Source organism: Sinohyriopsis cumingii, chromosome 17, assembly GCF_028554795.1.
Source record: "Sinohyriopsis cumingii isolate HCF-2022 chromosome 17, ASM2855479v2, whole genome shotgun sequence".
NCBI classification, from domain to species: domain Eukaryota; kingdom Metazoa; phylum Mollusca; class Bivalvia; order Unionida; family Unionidae; genus Sinohyriopsis; species Sinohyriopsis cumingii.
In genome coordinates this window covers 40,158,252-40,177,286 of record NC_142977.1, presented here as the reverse complement: position 1 = coordinate 40,177,286, position 19,035 = coordinate 40,158,252, and positions in this window count along the sequence as shown.

Sequence of the window (19,035 nt, the reverse complement as noted above, 5' to 3'; positions counted from 1 at the left end):
CGATACGATATCGTGTCCGAGGATCATGTAGATTTATCGTTACAAATCCATGTGGGGTCGATTGAGCATGACTAAAAAAGTTTCGAAAACCATTAAAGTCCATGTCACCGCCGCACCATGTCTGCCAAATATTTCGTAGCGTGTGTGTATCAACGCCGTTGAATACAGCAAGAATATTACAGTTGTCTCTGATTACTTTTGGAATCTGAGTGTATCGTTGAGTGACATATATCACGTCGGTGTTTTTATGCCTGCCTCTGGAAAATATCCTAGCTGGGTTTTTTTTATTGTCTAACATAACATCATCGTACACGACTAGATTGTTAACGTCGCCGTCAATATCATCAATACCTGGTGCATCATTGATATCTGTAATAAACTCAATAACATTTTTTTCAGCGATCGCTGATGCATTCTCGTTAAAATCTTTCAACACCTCGTAGCATCGTTGATCATCCACGCTAGGGGCGATTAAATACAACTTATCCCACTTCATCCATCTCATTATTAAATTGAGTAACAATTGCGTCTTGCCGGATCCAGATGGTCCGATGATAATCATCCGGATCGAGTTTGGTAACGCTGCAACATGCTTAACTGGTTCTCTCGTTTTAGTCGCCGAAAAATCAATTATATTCATATCTCTATACATAAATTATGGATTTATATTGTGTGAAGTGTAGAGTGCGTACTGGCACAAATGATATGACAACCGTTACAACAAGAAATGACAGATCGGCACTTACTGGTAAGTGTGCACGATGCGGTACAAAGAAATTTAGATTTATTTCTATTAGACCCGGGGATGTTTTTAAAAAAAGCGAGGAGGTGATATTGCAGCCAAGTTATCAAAACTCCCCGGAACACCGTGGGCAAAGTATCCAGGAGAAAAGCACCTCCCAGGATATAGCTACTGTGGCCCCGGAACACGATTAGATATCAGACTCGATGATCAAAATCAGCCCAAACCCGGTGAGTATCCAATAAACGCTATCGATAAGGCGTGTCATGCTCATGATGTTGCTTACTACAAAAGTAGCGATCTGCAACAGCGTCATATCGCGGATGTAAAATTAATTCACGCGTTAAATGCTATTCCTGATAAATCATTCAAAGAAAAATTGGCTTCATGGTTGGTAAAATCGGCTATGAAAGGTAAATTAATGATTGGAAGCGGAGCTTCTCGCGCTGGTAATTGAAAACGCTAGCGTTTATAATAACAACATGGAATCCATCTATTATTCTCCGAGAGGATACTGGAAGGGGAAGGCCGCAATTGGTAAACTCGCAAGCGCTGCAAAGGTAACAAAGGCCGTTGCGGCTAATTGGTTATCCAAACAGGCTATATGGCAAATTTATCTACCACCGCCTAAACAAATCAACTTTTCGCGCTTTGATGTCAGCGTACCTAATGAAGTTCATCAAGCTGACATATTATTTCTGCCGCATGACAACGGTTACAAATACGCGCTAACTGTAGTTGATGTTGCGAGTCGATACAAACAAGCGGAGCCGTTAAAAACAAAGTCAGCAACTGAAGTAGCCGATGCGTTTGAGCGGATTTACCGAAGGGGTCCTCTGCGCTGGCCAAATCTATTACAAGTTGATCCTGGCAATGAATTTCGCGGCGCTGTTTTATCAACGCTGAAACATCATAGCGTCGCGATACGACGAGGTCATACTGCGCTACATCGTAATCAGGCAATTGTTGAACGATTCAATCGGACTCTTGCTGAACGGTTATTTGGATATCAATACGCGAAAGAATTCATCCAGGAAAAACGATCTCGTGAATGGGTTAAAAGATTACCAGGCGTAATTGCAGCGTTAAATAACGAGATTACCCGAGCAATCAACATGAAGCCCAGCGACGCGATTAAAAAAAAGTATATACCCGGAAGATCAAAAATAGATAGCGTTTCCAAGCCGATTCTCGGCGATGTCACTGTTAGATATCTGTATGAACCAGGAGAGCTTGAAGGTGGTAAAAAAAGAGCTACTGATCCTATTTGGAGTGTTACCACACATAACATATCAACGATAACACGATCAACTGGTAGACCACCGATCTATAGACTGGATTCAACTGCCCCACAGTGGGGGTTTACACGCGAGCAACTACAAGTGATACCTGACGATACTCAATTGCCCCCGCGTGGTCTTAACTAGCACCGTTGCGTCTATTGCACTCAAGACAGGTCAACCTCACATTGTTTTTGACATGACCGAGACTGTTATCGATCCTGTCCACGGTAAATTGGCGGGCGTCTTATCCGAATAACGCCAGCGCATTACACAATTGCAACTCGCGCAGTGATTATTCTGTTGTTGTCGTAACGCAATTATTAATTCGGCATCAATATCAAAACGCCGCTGTTTTTTTTTATCCTGTTGGCGGTAACCCGAGAGTTTTCTATCAATGACGCTAGCATCAATAATGTCATCGTTGTCACTGGCTTCGTCAATAACAATTCTTCGAAGCTGATTCATTCTCCGTACTCTGGACACTGCAAGATAGACTAGATTTGACCATTCGATGCGATTATCAACCATCCAAACAATTGTGTCCGTGATAGTCAATCCCTGCGAGGAATGTATTGTCGTTGCGTATCCTAGCGTCCACGGGGATTTATCAGCACGTAGCGCGTCCTCGACGACGCTGATATCAACGAGCACAATATCATTCAGCACAAGAATTTGTTTTTTTGTCCCTGACGCTGTCGGGTCCGGGATTTCAACTTCAATGTTTTGCCGCCGTGTATCCGCGGGTCTATAACATAACGGCACTGGGCGCGTTGGAAACTTTTCCTTATGCAACGTAAACAACTTCCGCTGAAGTGTGTCTCTGACTATCTTTCTACTCGCTACAATCAAATCGTTTGGTCTCCATGTTTCCCAGAATTCATTTAACGGCGTTTCCGGAATCACCTCGCGGATTATTTCACATTGAACTCTATCCGGCTGTAATCTAATTAATTTTTTAACCTCACGCAGTTGTTCATCAAGTGCTCGGTAATCAGTATCGGTTTCTTCATAATAGTCCACAAAACCCTTTAACCAATCATGTGGACCCTTGCCGACAAATGGTGGTGGTTGACCATGATCTCCGCACATTATCACCGCTGTATTCGCGCGCAGCAACCACTCAAGAAACATTTGTAAAACATCTAACGAAACAGTACATATCTCATCCCAGATGATAACCTCAGGAATAAATTTTTCCCCCATTCGATCAGGAGTCCACTCACCGCCGCTGTATCGAAAAAAGCTGTGATAAGTAACGGCGTCAACATTTCGTTGTTTTATCTCTCGCGTTAGTCTATGGGTCGGTGTAAGCACGATTATACTTGCCCGCGTTCGAAATAATTCAATTGCCCGAGTCGTCTTTCCTGACCCGCCACAGCCGCTTAAATAAACTGTTTTATATCTACAAATTGGATCAGAACACGGTGGTGCATTAGACCATTCTGATAGATTATCACCGCGTAAGTAATTATTTTCAACGGTGACATCTGCTGACGGGGAATAATCGCGTCGTATTTCATTTTTAATTCTCCATATACCCCAACTCTCGTCCGGACTAGTAAACTCGGCTATGTTTCCCTTATACTTTACGTCTATGTAAAATGAATCAATCGCAACTCTAACCGCGGTGTCGGGAAATCTATTTATCATCGAGAATAAATTGATAGCGGCGTAACCCAGCATAGACGCCCTCAAATGTGGATATGCCGGGCTGTCTCCATCGCTGTAGGTAACAACTGTACCCAACTTTGTTCCATTGGACAAGAAAGCTGTTTTGCAGTTCACGTATCTATTTTTTGCCACTGCGTCCTTGATTACGAAATCATATTCTGCGTCATCTATAATCAGCCGTGAGCAATATCGTTTGTAGTCGCAGTTTTTTCCACCTTGTGTGAACTTACCGATTATTCTTCTACCGAGATCTTTTGCCTCGCGGTTTCGTTGGTTGAATATCCTTTTGGACCATTCGATGATATATTCCTCGTTGGCATCAATGTGTTTTCTGGACTCGTCAATTATGCTATCTAGACGCTCCGGTTCTGGTAACCAGAATTCAGTCTGCGCCCGGTATGATATAATCGCGTCACTGACAATCATCGAAATTAGCATTTTACAATCAATCATAAACCGTAGCAGCAGTATTGGAAGCCATCTCTTTTCAGCCATGTGTCTACCGATCCAAATATAACAACAGCGATGAAGTCCTGCCGCGAATTCAAATGATACTATGCGAGCGAATCCGGTTAAATCAAAATTAGGCAGTGGTCCATTAATAGCAACACGAGTCATTTCATGTCTGGGGTGTCCAAATCGTTTAAAGTACTCAGCGGCGGATCCATACCCGAGAAAACTCGCTGGATAACAGGCAACCATATCAACGGAAATCATAGCGTCGCGGTTGTATTCAGTGTTCCATAGTCCACCGTGATAGTATTCCAAACAACTGGATTGTACATCCGGTAGAAATTCCTTGCGCGTTGGTCTCCACGCATTTTTCCTTGCTGCAACATGAGCCGCAACCGATGGAATCGTAAAACAATTTGTTAGCAGTTGTTCATCATGCTCTTCAAATTCCATGGCGGTTTTTTTCATCTTGTTGTGAAACGCTTCAGTGCGATATAATTCACCGTTTGGTCTTACAAACTGATCAAAGGTATCCACATCGTTTTCAGCGCTGCGAAGTAACCACACTGACACAGGGTCGTTTTTACACAAACAAGCAATAGCATCAAATAGTTTCCTCTCCGCGAGAAAACCATCCTCTCCCAGGAATTCCCCTGGGATATACTTTACTGTTCTATCCCGTGGAAATATTGTGACCGCGGGCGTCCACGCGTGTTCGTTATGATCAATAATTTTGATTGGGGCTCCCTTTGATTTATACTTTGATTCGTATAATACTTCACCTGTTATTGTTGTAACGGTTATTGGAAATCTCAACGACGTTTCTAATCTTGCTATGTCGCTGATGGTTGCTCCTCGCTCGCGCACTGTCTCCTCCCATTGGTTTATTTTGCTACGTCGTAAATCGGTCAGTTTATTTCCTCGACACGCATTTGTAAAATGCTCTATTACTCGTTCTGCTACACAATTTATCCCCGTTGACTGTTTCATCGGCGCTAGTTTTCCGATATCAGGTTTCTTATTTAACGGGTATATTCCATAGACAACTGCTGTTTCAGGATACGCTCGTTCATAGTATGGTCTGTCAATTCCGGTTAACAGCCCTGGCTTGGAGTCGCGGCTAACAATGACTGATTTCTTGTCGCTGAGAACCGGTTCAAATTTATCACGTATGATCCAATTACCTGATTCCACCCGGACAATGAATTTTACTCTGAAGAAATACTTTTTACCGTCAAGTTGTGATATTATCGTTGCTGCGCGGTTGTCGTTCATGGTAGCATCAACAACACCATCAATTCGAAATGATGACCAACTATGAGATGCACCATCACGCTTAAATTCATTGATACAATCGCGTATTTTATTCAACAGGGTTCTATCGTTTATTAACGCTTTTGGTGCGTCCTTGAGGGCTCTATCGAGATTGAACTTAATATTTTTCCAGGGCTTAATTGCTGATAGTTTCTTGAACTCCTCCTCCATATAATTAAAACAAGTATTTAAATAAAAGAATATAGTATAATGAATCACTGCAAATGGTTGATGATTGGGTCGACAACCCCGTGCAATAAATCATGTAGAGGTGAATTCTGCGGGTATCATTTACAAAGCGTTCGTAATGGTTCAAATGGCCCCCTCCCGTGCTTGGTTTGCCACGTTGGGGTGCGTGGTAAATCACAATTATGTATCAATTGTGGCGGCAAACGATACAGAGAGTTAAAACGTTATTATGATAAACGAATAAAAAATGCCGTCATTGACTCCGTCCTTGACTCCGTCAAGGACAAAATCATCAAAACTCCTCAGAACTACATTGAAAGGTTTATAATTAAACCAAATAATGAATTAGACAAGTAGTATTATTATACAAATGAACCAATAATTTCAGCCGCATCCTGTGCTCGTTAATTACGAGGCATCTCGCGACGGCGTTGTTAGACATCGTAGACTAAAAAAACCAGTTGGTACCGTAAATAATCACGGGTATTTGGTGTTTGGTGCCGGGGGGAAAAGCTATTACGTTCATAGAATAATCTATGAAGCGTTTAACGGATTGATCAACGACGGTCTTGTTATTGATCACATTGATGGATGTCCTCAAAATAACAGACTGTGTAATCTGCAAGCCATCTCTCAGAGTCAAAATAATAAAAAAGGCCAAACTGGTAAGTTCTCAAAGCAAGCAAGGGGGGTCAAATCGTTTGATACATCAACGCACGAGGAAAAAATATTTCAGTCGATGAATGAGGCAGGAAAATATTTTGACATTTGTAGGGCCTCAGTACGATTTGTTGCAGAACGAGTATATCAAACAGCGATCTCAAAAAAGACGGGTCACAGAATTCGATTTTCGTATATAAATAAATCCTTGTCGCCATGACGAAGTCACCGTGACAAGGTCACCGTGACGAAGTCGCCATGACGAATTGTCTGTTTAATACTTCATACTAGATAACACACCTCGGGATTGATACGCAGGGTTCATTTTGTAAAATAATTTTCTTTTTATTTAGAAATAAGATGTTTTATAAGAATATGAATATCGAAGACATCAATAATATATTAACCGAGATTTCAAAATTAAAAAATCAAGGAATTGTATTATCTGATAAGCTTGATAACCAAAAAATATTGTCCGATTATGAAATTATTAACGAGCAATCAAAGAAAGGTCGATATACCTTGCCACGTGAGTATTCTTTTATAAAGCGATTACAATATACGATCAATGAAAACCTGTATGGCAATGACGTAAATGCATTTATTGGATTGTTTACTACCGTTGAAAAAATACGACAAAAACTCGGACAGGCTTTTGAACGGCGTCGAGAAATCTCTAATAAAATTAAAAACATCAGGAAGATTCTAGACGAAGACGCTGTGGAGGAGAGAACTCTTAATTGAAATCACCGATTATACTCGTGTGTACAAGTAAAACGTTAAAACAACATTTTTTTTTTGCCATATACGTATGCAGGTATATTTTCTCCTCCAAGAATTCTTATCAATCTGGATTTTCCTATACAACTATGTGCGTACTGAATGGTCGCGCAACACCGCCGTTGCTGTGGTGTTATCATCTAACCACTAGTTTAAAACCCTCCCCGTGATTTCCCGGATTGCGTCGTATACTTTGACCTGGTAATTGCAATGACGTGTTGGGGTTTTGTATTATAAAATTAGAAGAATTTTATTTATAATAAATGGTAGGCGAATCACTTACTACTCGGCTAGCCAGAGAGCGGCTAGCAGCGCTTAAAAAGTTCATACCGTTACGAGACAGGGTCCGAAAACAACTTCAAACGCGGCAACAACTACAAACTGATTTTTCTGTTGGAAGTGAACAACTCTTTGCTCCGATAACGAGTGCAACTGTGCCCGTCCTCGGTGCGCTTGAAAAGATAGCGGCTCAGACCGAGCAAACAAAAGAGTCTCTGGAAACACTTCCTGCGAAAATAGCGGTTGCTACAACACACCAACGGAGGGAAAGGCCGCCACCACTTGCTATAACGGACCCACAAGAACCTTATGTTACAATGGCCGATGAAGAAGAACTAGGCGCCACCGCAAGAGAACCAGAAGAAAAAATACCGGAAGAAATACCGGAAGAAATAGAGATAAAGGAGAATATACCCTCTAAAGTACTTACAAAGTCCGCAATAGATAAAATTAGAGCCTTCGACAGCTACGAAGGATTAGTTAATTTTACTGCCATAAATTTTGATAAGGATTCACGAGAGATGTATATCAATAGCGATTACGAGAAAAATATAAAGTCGTTAAAGGATTGGACAAGAATAGTGTATTTGGCAAGTAAATATAAAAATGTATTACTACCGCGTGATAATAATTATATAATATTCCACGAGAAAGTAAAAAGTAAAAGACCAAAGCACGGAAAAGGATACTCCGTTGGTAAAGACGTTACTTGTCCTGGTAATGTTCTCAGTGATATATCACGGTTAGAAGTACTTATCGGAGGAAAACGAGCCGGAAATAATTCCAGTTAAATTATTAATGAGGCCGCTGATATTTGCAGGCGGTTATTTGCCGGTGGTATCATGGACATTAATGTATATCGAACGCTCATAGACGAACTCGTGGACCACGGTCATTACAGCGATTGACCAATCACTGGTGATCAATCACTAATTGGAAAACACCAGTGTTTTTATAATAAAGATGATTATACACTACAACCATGATAAACCAGTCAGCGTCTACGTGGTAAACTCACGATTGCCTGTATACCGCGCGTGGTACGGAGACGGTCTCGGTAGCACCATTGCGGGGTTATTTACAAGAATGGCTCCAAAAGTGGCGCCGTTAGCCAAACAATTATCAATGAAGGCTATTGATGTTATTCGTGATAGGGGTATTAGTGCTATTGGAGATGTTGACGGAAGGGCGTTTTCTGCCGCACGAGATAAACTAGCATCGTTGGTGAGAAAAAGAAAACAGAAACCACCGGTGATGCCATCAACGACAGTGATGCCTGCAAATGTCAGTAAAGTAATAAATAACGCCGTGGAAGAAAAACTAGAGTCGTTGGCGGCTCTGGCAAAGCCATCCACCGATGCAACAACCAACGCGCTCATGAACGCGATAGCGGGAAGTGACTTAAAGAATTTACGACGAAAACGACGTTGATGAAAATCGTAGATTTTCCACTCAAAGAGTTTCGCAATTGAAAACATCAACATGATAAATAATAAAATGTTTGCGCGAACCGCTGATCCCGCGTTTGATATGGACGCCCCAGTGCGCAGGGATGATTCTGTCCGTGATTATCAATTTTATTCCTATCAACCACCACAAGCCAACCTACGATCGCGAATTGAACTTCAAGTCCAAGATACCAGTAAATACTTTTTGCCGTGTGAAGCGTTTATCGAAATTGAGGGAGAACTTGTAACAAATGTCGCCGCTAATACACCATACGCAGATGACCCTCGTGTTCGAGTTGGCTTTGTCAACAACGGCATCATGGCGTTATTTGAGAGTGCTAGATATCTCATTGACGGGCGAGAAATTGAATCAATAGAAAACGATGTTGATGTTGCAACAACGATAATCGGGCTAGCAAGATATTCTGATGATTATACAAGATCGGCGGGCCCATCTATGATGTTCGCGAAGGATACCACTAATAACGCTGATCACTTTCAGTACATTAACGTGCTGATGAAAGAAAATACCGCAGTTGACCAACAGGCTGAAGCAGCCAATCCAGACCGCAGAGCAAAACCAGGCGCTGATTTCACTGTTATAAAAAGTACTAACAATAATTTTAATCTAGGCTTTGCAACACGAGTAGCAACATTACAAGGACAACGCCGACAGTTTTCATGCGCGATTCCACTCCATCACATATTCGGATTTTGTAGAAATGTCAGAAAAGTTATCTATGGGGCTAAGCATACAATTGCGCTATCGCGAAGGTGCGATGATAACAATGCAATATGGCGTGCTGCTGGCGTCGATAACGGTAAAGTCACTTTAACTAAAATAGCATTGTGGATGCCGGTGTTAACTCCATCAGTTACCATGGAAGCACGATTGTTATCATTTATGGAACAGGGGGGAAAATCGTTGTTAAGTTGGCTAGCGGTAACAACTGATGCTAAAGAGGATAATGTCGCTGATACATTTACATGGCACGTGGCATCAAAACAAGGCGTTTCAGGCCCGCGTCATATATTTATAGCGCTACAGAATAGGGATCGATTGGGTAATCAAGAACGCAGCCATATGATATTTGATCGATTAGGAGTCAGGGAGGTTTCGCTGAGAATAAACGGACAACAGGAACCATCCGAGGATATACAGCTTAATTACGACAACAACCATGTCGCACGTGTGTACCATCGATTGCTGTCATATATGGGTCGTGATCAAAACGTTGACACCGGTTTGCAAATATCACAACTTGATTTTAAAAACCTGTATCCGATTTATTACTTTTCGTTGGAACATCTTGATTTAACGAGACAGTCCGTCGTTGATATACACTTCCGAGCTCGTATAGCCCCGGGTGGTGTTGATTATAGAGCGGTTGCTGTCATTCTCAGCGATAAATCAATGCTGTTGGAAGGTGTTGGTGGACGAATGAGAATCGTTGATGCACCACTGGAAAACATGTAATTGAAAACATAAACGCGTTTACAATAAAAATGTCGTATAGTGTTGCCGGTGTAGAGTTGACCGATGGTCAAGTCAAGAAATTACGATCAAAGTCGGCTAAACAATGTGGAACCACAATAACGTTAAAGCCATCACAGATGGCAGGTGGTAATCATAAGATATCGTTGACGGCGCGTCAAATAAAACATTTCAATGATGCGATGAGGAATAAAAAGGGTGTTCAAATAGATTTTTCGGCCGCAGCGATTAAAAACATGGAAAAGACCGGTGGGATATTTCCGCTGTTAGCTGCGATTCCAGCGTTGATTGCCGCGGCGGCCCCAGCAGTGGCGAAGGTGGCGGCGTTAGGAGCCGTTGGTACCGCGGCGGGAATGGCATTGAAGAAGGCAACCGGGAAAGGCTATAAAAAAAAGAAACGAGGACGACCCGTAGCCGGAAAGGGTCTAAGACTACCGGGAACCCCGTATTCATGGTACTCGGGGAAGGGTCTAAGACTACCGGGAACCGTTTATTAACGCAAGAGTCAATGACTCCTATGTCTAATTTTGATTTAATAGATGGCGCAAACGCGTTAGCGATAAAAAACTTAAGAGGTGTTTTTATGAGGGATCAATTACCAACGAAACCAAGGAATATTGAAACCGGTATAATTAACCTCGATAAATCCTCCGGAGCGGGAACTCATTGGGTTGCATACGCAATTGATCCGCGTGCGATCGTCTATTTTGATTCATACGGGCTAGCCCCGCCAAACGAGTTCATGCGGTATATCCGGGCGTGTTCAGCCCCGGTTTTTTATTCCACGCTGCCAACACAGCAATTAAGTGACCCACCGATATGCGGCCGTGAGGTATTGAACGTACTCGCGGAGATTTCATCATCGCGGAAACCACCTCATGTGGTTGTAAACGAATACACTAGTGGGGTCGTAGAGGCCCGGCGGGTTAATTAAAAACACTGTGTTTTTTTTACAATAATAATGATTGATATCTGGGGACGACCGGTTTCGGCGCTGAAAGAATCCACGGAAACGCTCGCCACCGATGACATAAAAAAACTAATCGAGGATGAAATCGCTGATACGTTAAATCTAACCAGTGTTGACCCGGGCGAAATAGTTGTATTTCAAGACCGCCAGGGTAAATTGAAATCCAGTAATGTGTCGCTGGATGACGTTTTAACACGACAGCGTAATGCCGCCGAGAACACTATCGCGTTGTATACCGGCGACGGACGACTTAAATCAGGTGAATCCATCTTGACGATAAATGGAAAAATAAATACACTGGGCGACAATTATATATCCATGTCGAATTCGTTAAAAAATTTCTATGATAGATTTAACGCGCAAGCAAATCAGTTCGAGGGGATACAAAAGTCTGTCACCGGTATACAACTCACTACTGCTAGTTTTTTTGGGACCCCGACGGTGACCGAACCGAATCTTGTAGGGATAAAAAATAGTATTTCGGAGTTTACAACGCTGTCGGGCCAATTTACCTCGTTACGAAAAAATGTTAACAGGGTTGATGACGCCGTTGATAAATTCTTTGGTAGAAAAAATGTCAAACCGGATGAAATTACAATAACTATAAATGATATCACTGCGTATGGACAGGAAATAAAAACAATCAAAACTGATGTTGCAACGAACAAAAGGAGTGTAGACGTGCATGAACGGGAAATAGAAATAATCGGCGCTAATGTTGCAACGATCATAAATAATGCAGACGCGCATGGACGAAGAATAGAAACAATCAAAACTGATGTTGCAACGATCATAAATAATGTAAACGCGCATACACAGGACATAGAAATAATCAAAACTGATATTGAAGCGAACAAAAGGAGTGTAGACGCGCATACACAGGAAATAGGAACAATCAAAACTGATATTGAAGCGAACAAAAAAAATATAGACGCGTATTGGCGGGGAATAGGAATAATCAAAACTGATGTTGCAGGGAACAAAAAAGGTATAGACGTGCATACATATGAAATAGGAACAATCAAACTTGATGTTGCAGCGAACAAAAAAAGTATGACCGAGAATACACAGGAAATAGAAACAATCAAAACTAATGTTCAGCGATTAAGGGGAATATAGACGCGCATACACAGGAAATAGGAACAATCAGAGCTGATGTTACAGATATCAAAGACAGACTACCGGAAATGACAAAAATAAAAATCCCTCATGAGAACACCATCAACACAGTATACACGATTCGGCATGGATCATTCACTTGGACTCTTACACAGAATATAGTAAATATTACCGCAACTGTTAAGGGTATTTATCGATTGACACTGGTTTCAATGATGCAGTTTAATATATTATCGTCGAGTTCATCCGGGTTTAACAATACAATATCAACAATTATAGACAAGGACGCAACTGAACCGTTTACAATTTATGCCGTTGATAGAAATTTAACCAGGGCAAACATTACATGGTATGTGGAATTTGTAGCGGATCTAAGTAATTAAAAACACTAGCTCTTTTAAAATAAAAATGACCACCAAGGTAATTGAATCAGAGGTATCACCGACGTCACATCAATATCGATTCAATACCGTAAAAGAATTCTCCGCGAATTTGAAAACGCTTTCCGAACAATACCGTGTAAAAATAAAAAAACACCGTCGAAAAATAACCGCCATCGACGCGGTCGTGTACTCGGTGTCAGGTATAGTAGCCGGTACCGGTGTTATTTTATCCACGGTGACCATGATGGCCCCGATCGCTGTTCCAATCGCTTTCTCCGCGGCGACAACAATTGCTGGAGTCGCCAACGCAATCACTAGAAAGATATCATCGTGTTCTCAGAAAAAAACTCAACGAGTATACAGTAAAACATCAAATAGTATCCGACGCGTACTCGAAATTATCGGGTTGATCTCGTTGGCGATAGATAATTCGTTTATATCCGATGTTGAATTCTCCACGATGGTCCAGTTGTATGACTCCGCGATGTCAAAAATCGAGGATTTTCAACTGGAAGCTGGAAACCACGTCGCTGAAACCACTTCAATGGGCTCAAAACATTCTCCTGAAAACAAGCAGGTTGTTAATATTCGGTGTTGAAATTAAACACTAGAAACGACGAATAATAATAATGTCGCTGAACCCCGAAGGGTTTCAATTACTTCAACGGATCGCGGAGAACACCACTCCGGTACAAACAAGTATGATATCGATAACATCAACGAAGCCAGAATTCAGTGTAAACTTCCCTTCTCCGATTCCAGTGAAGGAAATAGCGCTGGCAAAATTGCGAGTATATCACAGTTGGCCTAATATCCGAGCGGAAGCATTTAACGGACAACAACCTAATAACTCGCTGGTTTTTGCATGGACAAATAAACCCAATGGGACCCCAGACTGGAAGGAGGTTACAATACCAACTGGGTCATACCAAATAGAACAAATCAATAAAGAATTTCAACGCAGGATAAAATCGATCACAGGAAAAGAATCAAAAATCGCTGTTACGGTTCATGAACCAACGTTATCGTCGACGATTGAAATAAGCACACCGGGGTATATGGTTGATATTTATAACAGTTCAATAAGAACCATACTAGGTTGGCCCGAGAATCCACCTCATGAAATCCGCGCGGACTTGCACACGAATGCGCAATCGTATCATGAAATTATTCCCAGTTATCAAGATGATTTGTCTATTATGAAAAACACGGTATCACCCAGTAGGTTTATGTTTCAAGACAGGAATACCATTGAATGGTATTTTATATATAAGAAAACTCCTGAATCGTTCGTCATACTCACAGTTAATTTAAATGATATCGATAGTTTTTTTATCGAGATTAATCGTAATTACCAATTGCAACTAGAACAACTACGGAAAACAAAAGCACAAAAACACGTTGAGGTGTTAAATCAACTTATATCAGACATGGAATATATTAATGAACAAATCGTTAAAACAATATCCGATAGCAGCGATGATAATAAACAAAAATTCCTAACCGAGTATAATATCACAGAAGCCGATTTACCCGATTTCAAGTTTCCAGGATACAACGCGCCAGAACTAAGAAAGTCTCTTAATGATTTTCTCGGTCCATCAACTATCCTCAGACACGATAACGGAGATGGTGGTAGGCATATTGCTCCATACAACGTAAATATCGCATCGGTGATAGCAATCAATCTAGTGTGTGATGTTATCGAAGGGAGTTACCAGGTAGATACCAAGCAATCAAATCAAGCTCAACAAGGGTATATCCTTTATTCATTTTCACCAACAGCCCCTCCCGGATTCTTAATCGTTGAGAGCCCGATTAATCCGGTCTATATGCGATGCCATAATCGGTTTTTAACAAGAATTAATTTTAGACTTACCGATCAGTCAAATAACCTAATTGATCTACAAGAGGAGGAGTTAGTGATCACTCTGTTTGTAAGATCATTGTAAATAGCCCCTTAGCAGCAGGGAGGGGCAATGACATCGACGCGGTCGTCGCGCTTTTTTACCGGACGCTGACGACGCTGGGATCGGCGCGCAGAAAGTATTAATTAAACTAAATGACGATTGGACGACCCCCCGACGACGACGTCGTTTTTTTTTACCGGGCGCTGACGACACCGGATCCGCTGAGTGCAGAAAGTATTAATTAAGCAAAATGACGATTGGACAAAATGTCCGATTCGCCCCCCCCCCCCCCCCGCTGCTACTTTAACATCTGTCTGGAGGACAACACTTCCGGTCGACGTTTTTTCTCCCTCTGGTTTTGTGATTGAGACAAATATACATTTTCTAATGTGTTTATTTGTTCTTCGCATCTGTCACATTCTTGAAACTTGACATCATTCAAAGGCTCCAATTGGTCCTCCTTCTTGAAACTGCTGCTAATACACTCTTTTTCATTCGTCTCCGATTGTCACGCTCCAGCTACAGTATTATAATTATTACTGCAGAAGGTGTGCATTAATGAATTCCGAGCCCACGGTCAGTTGATACAAACTGTATAAAATGTAAAGAAACAAATTAATAAATATATTAAGGTCTGTAAGTCTTTAATTTATGCTCAATAAAACTGACCAAGTAATCATGTTGGTTGCTTGAATTCCCATTTCGCACGTACTTCATCATTTGAAATTCCATGATCTTTTTGTGAGAGTGACTAATCTTTGTGTTATTCCTTCAACTCATCTGCTCCATTCTTTCTCTTCCTTCAATCTTTCCTTCCTCCTTTGGCTTTATGTCGCTTCTTTTCTTTTTTTCTTCCTTGTACTCTCGACTTCTTTTTCATCCGTTTTTTCTACTCTTGTGCCGCCTCATGTGTGCACAATAGAAGTTTCCTTAAATTCCACATTCCATGTCCTCTTTATGAGAAATAGTCACCGCAGGTCTCGGCGTTGCCTTCTTGAGAATTCACTTCAACCAGGGGCGTATTAACCATTAAGTAGACTAAGCACGTGCTTATGGCACCAGAGCCAAAGGGGGCACCACAAAGTTGAGAAAAGGGTGAAAAGAAAAAAAAAACGAATGAAGATTTGTAAAAAAATTGATAAAACTAGTGTAAATTCATCATAATGTTCTGTGTCTTGATCATGGTGCACCCTAGGGTTATCGTCCCAGGTGTACGTGGAAAGGAGGGGGTTACCAAGATTTGTCAGTGCTTAGGGCACCAGTGAAACATAATCCGCCCCTGACTTCAACCACTCAGTTTCCCTTTCCTGTACAGTGTGGTTTAACTCAAGACGCACGCGTGTGTACTCTTCCAGAATTCTCAGCACAAGCACACTGAAAATCTTAGTGAAGTTTTCCATTATGAATGGTGCATGTTTTGCGCTTAAATTTTAGACCCAGCGTATCATTCGGTTTTAATTCTCTAACCGACTATATTTGATTGATCAGCTCCCATCGTTTGAGTTTTTCGCGCAGAGGCGTAGCTATGATATTTTGCGCCCGGGGACGAACTATAAAATTGGCGCCCCAGCCCCCTCCCCGTTTAATCACATTTTTGAATATTACCCTTGTTTACTTATTATAATGTAACGTTGTAAGCCTCATTTTGGCGCCCCTGTACCTTGGCGCCCGGGGACATATGTAGCCCCCCCCCCCCCTACGCCTCTGTTTTCGCGGCACTATCCTTTTCGCACTTGGCGCTTTAGTACGGGTTTATAAGATGCCTACCATATCTACGGCAATAGCCAAAGCTATTCAAAGGATTATGTTCCTTTGAAGCAATCCTGTTCTCGGGTATATGCGAAGACAAAATTCTGCTACGAACAGAGATCGTTACGCCTATGGATACGTATTATTATGAGACTTCATTTATATAATGGTATAATATTTTCAGCCTCTTGTCAGCTGTTTATTAATCATATCCTTTGCATTTTATAAGTAGATCCTTTTTTTACCGTTCTTTCTTTCGGTCTTATAAATTGTTTCAAATTTTTGTATGTCACCTTGTTTGTCATAGAGAGATACCCCTCGTTTAAAAAAACATATCCTCTATTTCTTCCCTATTCAAGTCTTTGATTTTGTAATCAGCTAGATCGACCGCCAAGAAGTACTTAACCTTATTTTAAGCATGTCCTCTGTGATGCTAGAATAGTAAGCATTTTCTCTTTAATGTTAGGATGGCAAGCATTTCCTTTGTAATGTTAGAATGGTAAGCATTTTGTATGTGATGATAGAATGGTAAGCATGTCCTCTGTAATGTTAGAATGGTAAGCATTTCCTCTGTGATGCTATAATGGTAAGCATTTCCTCTGTAATATTAGAAAGATAAGCATTTCCTGTGATGCTAGAATGGTATGCATTTCCTCTGTGATGCTAGAATGGTAAGCATTTCCTCTGTAATGTTATAATGGTAAGCATTTCCTCTGTAATGTTAATATGGCAAGCATTTCCTCTGTAATGTTAGAATGGTAAGCATTTTCTCTGTAATGTTAGTATGGCAAACATTTCCCATGTGATACTAGAATCGTAGGCAATATCCGCTGGTTACTAGCGGTTCATGCGACCGCCTTCGACTATTATACGGAAATCTTTTCTTCTTTGTCTTTTTAGCGCATGCTGGTATATAATGTATACGTAAACTGTTGACTTAATTAATGGTATTTTATTTGTTCTCACACTTGATTGAAAAATGTGTAATCTTCTGGGTAGTAAAGATGCCCTATAATTTTCTTGATTTTTGGGGGGTCTGCAACGTCCACAAGTGGTGTGGCTGCGCATTGTCTGATGTCACCAATTTAAACGATATAAAAACATCCAGAGAATATTGTTCTCTTTTGGTGTTAGCCAACAAAACATCCATATCTACATCAAGAAGATTTATTTTAAGCAGTCTGCTCCATTTCTTCAGTCTTTCAAGCGTGTGATTTATTTCCGTTTAATTTTAAATTTGACATTTCTGTGGAGTTTTGTTAAATCTGATCTGTCCCGTGGATTTATGTTAAATTGGACCTTTCCTGCGGATCAATCTAATACAGTTACTTCCTATGCGGAGTCACTTTGTGCAGTTTCTATAAATTCTACAAATTCTTTTTTTCTTCTTCTTCTTTCTATTTTGCGCTATAATTTGACTTTATAAAATTGACGAGATTTTAAGCTGTGCTGTACATTTAGGCCATTACACATGAATATTTACCCACATTAAGTACGTAATTTATACCTTCTGTTATATTGTCATATTTTAACACTCTTGCTATCCGGATTGATGCTGTTTATTTCTGTTATCAGCAGTAATTGTAATCTGTACCTGTATCTTATCTGTAACAACTCTGTTTCTTAAAATATATCACAGAAAGAAAGTGACGTCAACAATCTAAATAAAGTTATCACGAAATATATTTCCCTACATTATAAAAATGAAAATTCAAAAGAAACTTACAATAATATGAATTAAATTCCAAATAATCCTAAATGTCCTATCACAAATCCGAAAATATAGAATGTTCCGAATGAATTCCAATATTCATGAATGTTCTGATATAACACAATGATGCAGCCCATAATGTTTTTCAATCAGTTCACAAAAATCCCAAGTAATGTATTAATCCAAGAGTCAATGAGCACTTTAGTAATTCCAATGAATATTTTCAATAAATAATTCAACTCGAATCATATTTGATTTCAACAGCAAAACTGTAACATCTCTGATTAAAATAAATTGCCACAGTAAATCAGGAATAAATTATTTTTTATCAAGTCTCTATTCATACATATTTTTACTTGACCTATGTCGTAAAAAATGTGAAGAATTCCAACGGAAACACCTAGTCTAATTGCGTAAACAAGACTGGCATTGGACTTAAATGCTATGTAACGATTCTGTTTACAACTTAAAATCATAGTGTTATGTATATTTGACTTCATTTATATTTTATTTAATTTAATTGTTTTTAAGTTTTAAAATCTTTTATTTTTAATTTCATTACATGTCAAAGTAACGTAATTTTGTTTACTAGAAATTTTATATTTTCCAAAAAATTCAGTTTGCCCTGACTCTTTTCATAAACACCTAATAATAGAAACACTGTTTCTATTTTTGCTTAGTTTCTGACCTTGATTCAGAAATCACTGAGACAAGTAAACAACTTTCTATTTTTATTTTATTCTCGGAGTAAAATGATTGGTTTTTATCAAGGTCATACTGGGAGTACGTAATTTTTAGATGTAAACAGCCTCTATTACGCAATTTTGGGTTTTCCGAAATTGCGCAGTATTTAGATTTAATAGTGATGTTTAGAGAGAT